At 40.1% G+C, this 6,282-nt stretch overlaps 1 pseudogene; it reads left to right on the top strand.

Annotated features, from left to right (window-relative positions):
• The window catches only part of LOC107149924, an 18,553-nt pseudogene extending 12,490 nt beyond the window's left edge, over positions 1-6,063 (top strand).
• The last annotated feature ends 219 nt before the right edge of the window (positions 6,064-6,282 follow it).

Genomic DNA, 6,282 nt, shown 5'->3' on the forward strand with positions numbered 1-6,282 from the left:
CTCTTTTCAAGATGATATATTTTGTCTTCATTATCTGACGTTCTGGCTTCTACTTGCTCCACTCTGTTGGTGATACTCTCAATTGAGTTTTTAATTTGGGTTATAGTTTCCTTCATTTCTAAAATTATTGTTTGATTTTTTAAATAATCTCTATCTCCTGATAAAGATGCTCATTTGCTTCTTTTATTTGCTTGTGTATTTCATTTTCAATGAGTTCTTTCAATGTTTGAATTTGCTGTCTCATATCCTCTCTAAGATTCCAATCCATCTGTCTAAAGTATTCTTTGAGTTCTTTATTTGGCCATTTTTATGATGCCTCTAGGTCCTCCTGTATATTTAGGCTGTCCTGCATTGTTTGTACTCCTTTTCTTCCTTGCTTTTTCATGTTGCTTATGTTACTTCTTGCTCTGTTTGACTGCTAAGTTACTGTTTACTCCTATAAATTTATTTGATTTTGTGTGTATCTGGGGTTTCTCTTTTGTGATGGGAGACTATGACTAGAGATGATGAGTTTTGTTGCACTTTAATGTAGGTTCATTCGTTTCCTAAACTGTGTAAGGGTTCTGATGGCATATAGCGATCTGCGGTTTGGTCTTGGGACTTATATTTAGGTCGAATGGTGTGATGGTATTGAGGTTGGTATCTCTTGGCAACCTTGGAGGGTTGCTCTTCTGATGAGGGATATTAACAGGAGAATGGTCTGGAGTATTTGGTGGAAGTTAAGGTCTTGGTAGCACTATATAACGCCTCAGAACATTGACCTATACATATTTAGTAAATTACACATAAACAGCGTCATATTGCTTGGGAGGAAAGGTATTAGAAGGGAAGGGAAGAAGTCACTAAAGAGAATGGGAGTAAACAAATAGAATTCAAGGAAAGGGGAATAAGGAAATTGAAAAGAAATGAAAAGACAAAAGAAAAAAATAGAGAATAAAAAAAGAAAAAATAAAAAAAATAAAAAAGTGATAGTAAAAAATAAATAAATAATACAAAAATATTTTAAAAAATTAAAAAAGAAAAAAATTAAAATTAAAAAAATAAAATAAAAAAAATAAAAAAAAATTTAAAAAATGCAGTCTTAGAGTTCGATTAACTTCTCTTCCAGTAGGTGGAGCTGTGCCCACTGGGCCAAGCTTCTCCTCTCAGTGAGCGGGAACCAATCACTGTGCAGCAGCTCCTCCTCCCCAACTGGGCGGGTCTCCACTCCTGAGTGTCTCGGGCCATTTCTTGTGTCTAGTCACCTTGCCACTGGCCCCATTCACAGGTGATGCTCACCACAGTACTGGCTACACGCCAGGTCTGCTGCTCACGGGAGCCCTATCTTCTTGAACAACTCAGTACCCTATCCCTGCTTGCCAATCCCTCAGCCCTTAAGGTTGTAGAGATTGCGGCTGAGAGCCCTTGGCATATTTTGCTAGCCCTCCGGTAGCCACGCCCTCAGGAGCTGGTGCAAGAGACCTCAGTTGTCTGCGCTGGTGGGAGTGGTAGCCCGGGGGTCCCGCGCCCCGGGTCCCGCGCCACTCCTGAATCCCTCGGTCTGACTATCGCGCTCACAGGAGAGCTGGGAGGGGCCCTTGAGGTTTCCCCACTGTGTGGAGAGGGGGGCTAGGGGATTACACACCTGTCACCGCTGGTATCGATGAAGTTATCTCCTCCCCGCTTTCTGATGACGTCAGATCTCTGCCATGTTGGTATCCCATGCGAATGGCAGCATTTCGTTCCCTTTGCCGGGTGACCAAAGCAACAGGTGGGTCCTGACCGGCCCTCAAAAGCCCCGTCTCAATCCTGTTGCCACTGCCTATGAAGGCTCGGTTGGTATTTACCTCCACAGTATTCAGCAGGACCCGGACCGAGAAGCAGTTTCCGCGGGTTCTTTAGCCCTAGGCCAGAGCAGTTCCGGGAGCTGGAATTCGGGTGCTCTGGGCTCGGTGTATGTTCTGATAGGAGAAGGCTCCAAGAAGCAGTTTCCGCGAGTTCTTAAGCACTGAGCCTGAGTAATTTGTCTGCGAGACGCAGTCGAATGGCAGCCTGAAATTACCTGTTCTATAGCTGAATGAGCTGCGATCAGTCGAAAACAGGGATGGTGACGTCAGCTCTCCAAGATGGTGGCCGCTGGCTTCTCTGTGGTCTGACCGGTGTGGAGAACCGAATTGGACTGCTTCCTTCCCCCGTCTCAAACCCAGAATTCAGCACTGAGCACAATGAGGGTACAGCCAGCAGGAGCCCGCATAATCCGCAGCGCTGTATCTTTGCGTTGCTATCTCGTCATTTCCCAGCGCGCGCAGCAGACTCTAGCCACGGGGCAATTTGCTGAATAAGCAGCTTGACCCTCCGTGTGGACAAATCGCTCGAGTTTGAGCCCCCATAGATGATCCTCGTGTGATGTGATGGAAATCCTTCCTCTAGGTTTTGGAGCACCCCAATTTTGCTGGAAATTCCTAACAAGATAGCTTTTAGCCGTTCTAACTCGTCATTCTCCTGCACAGTGACGCGGTACATGGGGGTGATGCACACCCTTCGCCGCCATCTTCCTCCCTTAATCCTGTTGACATTTCTGAACTCTGCCATTGCAACATGGAAGCAGTTATAGGCAATCTATAGAGCATTCTATAGAACATGACCAAGTTCAATGTTATGGAAACTGAAATAATAAATTCACAAATATTTTTTCATGTAAAAATATTCTTCTTTTTCTTTCAATTTAAACATTCTTTGCTCACTGGTTATATGAAAACACATGGCATGCTGCATTTTGTGGACTTTGTTCTTCAACCCTCTTATGAGACACACTGTTCCAGTAGACTTTCTATAATCATATGAGGTCAATTTGTGGATTTATGTCCTATCTGAAGAGAATTTGCAAAAACCAGTTCTCAAAGATTTGCCCTTGTCTTTTTGTAAAAGTTGTTTTGTTTAGCTCTTAGTTAATTGACCAGTTTTTCTTTTACCTTTTGCTTATGGTGGTATTGTTCTGCTTCATTTTTTTATTTGTGAATTTCCATATGTTCAAACAACTTTTTCTAAACATATATCCACATGCATCTTAAGAAAACATTGTCATATATGACTACTTTAATTATACTTAAAGGAAGAATTTTAAAAGCAAATTGATACATGATTTTATTTATTTATTTATTTTTGTGGTGCTGGGGATTAAACCCAGGGCCTTGTGCATGTGAGGCAAATGCTTTTATGTATTTTTGAAATATTAGGGGATTGAATTTTTCCCACTGGTACATTTTTTTAAAAAATTGGAATCTAAATAAAATTTAGAAGTACATTTATACTTTAATATCTGTCCATTAAGGTATTTACTTATAGACTGGTGCCTCAAGTCATTTCAAGAATGATGATTTTCTCCTGCACAGTAGACATTGCATTTATACTCAGACATCATTCACACTATAATACTAACCTAAGCCTATGTTTAAATTAGCCCATTAATTTTACAATCTTCTTGTAGATTTTTCTTGTACAATTTAGTGTCCAGTTAAAGAACAAACATATAATGTGATTATCTTTTCTATTTACTCTCCTGTAATCAGGGGTAGTAGTTCCCTTTCCTGTACTTGTTTGTTTCCTTTCATCATGTTTGCCTTACCAAGGAATCCAGGACAGAAATCAAACATTCCTGAGGCTGGCTTTGTATGGTAGTTTTCTAGGGATTAGATTCTCATTGTGAATTTGGGAAGAAAACTACATAAATGTCAATGAAAGTGTCACTGAATCACATGGTGAGGTGGGAACACATCATGTCACTTATTCAATATAGCTTATGCTAATTTTCTCAGGAAAGAAGGTGGTATCCAACAGATCTCTCCATTACAGAGCTTCTGCTCTTATAAGTAAGTGATAGACATCACATTATGGTCCTTCAGGACTATGTAAACATCCTGCTTATGAAATCACTCACCTAACTGTTCTAGCTTTGATTGATGCTCCTTGCTTGAACTGATATTCAGACAGAAGGCATTGTAAAATGATATTGCTGATTTTATTCTCTTTTGCTTTATGTAGTTTTGTCATATGGTTTCTCTCTCTGAAAATGTCACTGCTTGTTTTGGGACACAGTTTCCATTTTTCAGACCAGTAGATTGAGCTAAGTAATATCCATTGTGCCTTTCAGCTCCTGAATTCCTGCTTAAATTGATTTGTCTTTGTTACTTCCAGGGCACAGCCATATGGACCTCACTGACATCAGTGCTCCATGACAACAAAGAATTCCCCCACCCAGAGATATTTGACCCTGGGCACTTTCTGGATGATTGTGGCAACTTGAGGAAAAGTGACTACTTCATGCCTTTCTCATCAGGTAAGAGAAATATTTGGGATCAGCTACTTCTTACCTCGAGCCTCATCTGGTGTTAGAACATTTGTTTTTTACATGAGTAGAGCACCATTGTGATACCAATGTACTCTCCCTGCTAAGCTTTCCTTATGTAAATTCAATCTTATTTAAATATTCCTAACCCACTAAGTGAAAGGCATCTCACTCCATGATGTTGGTTGGTTTCTAAATGGTTTTGTTCTACACCCCTCTTGCTCCGCTGTGGTGATGGTAGTCTCTACAAGCATGAGATCACATAGCAAAGGGCCTCTAGCCAAGCAGCTTCGTGAACAACTGATTGTATTCTGGTATGACTAGTGCGCTGAGTTAGGGAAGATTTCCTGGCTTACCAGGGGAGGCTTCCAGGATGTTGGACTATAATATTCCACTTGAGGCTTAAAATGGACATTGTGTCTTCATAATTAATGATGTTTGAGCTGACTCAAAAGAGTCACATAGAATGGAGAAAAGAAAAGGCAGGACATGTTTAAGGAAGCAATGAATCACCACAGAAGAACTTTTGTTCTCAGTCAGGGATATCAGAAATTGCCTGATAACCATGAGCTTATGGAAGAATTGGGGATGAGGGAAGAGACCCTACAATGACCACAGAGCATCCTGCTCTTCCTCCAGTTATGGTTATGTGTCTCCCATCTGCAATGTGTTTACTGATTCTTTGCTCTTGGACTCTACTTCCTTGATTCCATGACTCTAGATGTCTGCCTTACATGTTGCACTGTACATCCCATGATGATGAGTCAAGGAACCATTCTTCAAGTGTTCACATTTCAATAGGTTAGAAAATTAAGATGGACATGGAAAACTATGATTCCAGGTGTTTCATGGTTCCAAAAGAGCATGAGAATGATGTTGAGGATATCAAAAGTGGGCAAGATTTTAGTGCTTGAGGGGATCATAAAGAGTGTAAAGAGGACATGAATTTCCACTTGTGTCCTGAATGGAATGAAGGGAAATTGTGTCTTATACAAGAAGATTAGCATGATGTAAAAGATGAGCATTCATGGTTCTTTGGAGATTCCAAAGGATTCTGTTACAGGTGAGATTAGAGGGTTGAAGAATGAGGGCAAGGTCATGGACATCAGAATGGGAATAGAAAATACAAGTAACCGAGTTCTTTTCAGAAAAAAAAATATACTTAGAAACTTCAAATTCAAAAGTGTCATTCCAGTGTAGGAATTCTAAATAAAGTGTTTGGCATAAAGCTGATACCTCCAAAAATACTGTTTGAATGAAATATTTGTTAAGATGGACAAAAAGTGTCTGCTCTTTTTCCATTTGTCCATCCAAAAATTCAATCATTCATTAAATGTTTATTTATATTCTCATTTTTACATAAGAAGCACAGTGCTTGTCACTGTCCAAATGACACATAAGCATACTGTGTTTTTTGTTTGTTACAGGAAAACGTATGTGTGTGGGAGAGAGCCTGGCCTGCATGGAGCTATTTTTATTTCTGACTACCATTTTACAGCACTTTCATCTGAAATCTCAGTTTGACCCAAAGGAACTCGATACCACCCCAATAGCTAATGGATTTGCCTTCTTCCTCCCTTATACAAGCTGTGCTTCATTCCTGTGTGAAACAGAGCAGACCATGTGGCTGCTGCTGTGCTCTTGTCTGCAATCCCTTCCCCCAGGGCATCGTCCACATCCTTTCCCCATCTGTGATGCATTCTTGACCTGTCCTCTGCATCTCCCCATTCTATAGAGTAAGGGAACACACATCTTCCTTTATAGAGCTTTTTTTTTTTTTCTTTTTTTATTTTTTTTTTATTTTTTCTTTTTTAATTTTTTATTGTGGGTTGTTCAAAACATTACAAATTTCTTGACATATCATATTCCACACTTTGATTCAAGTGGGTTATGAACTCCCACCTTCACCCCATACACAGATTGCAGAATCACATCAGTTACACATCCATTGATTTACA

Source organism: Marmota marmota, unplaced genomic scaffold (assembly GCF_001458135.2).
Source record: "Marmota marmota marmota unplaced genomic scaffold, marMar, whole genome shotgun sequence".
Taxonomy (NCBI): Eukaryota; Metazoa; Chordata; class Mammalia; order Rodentia; family Sciuridae; genus Marmota; species Marmota marmota.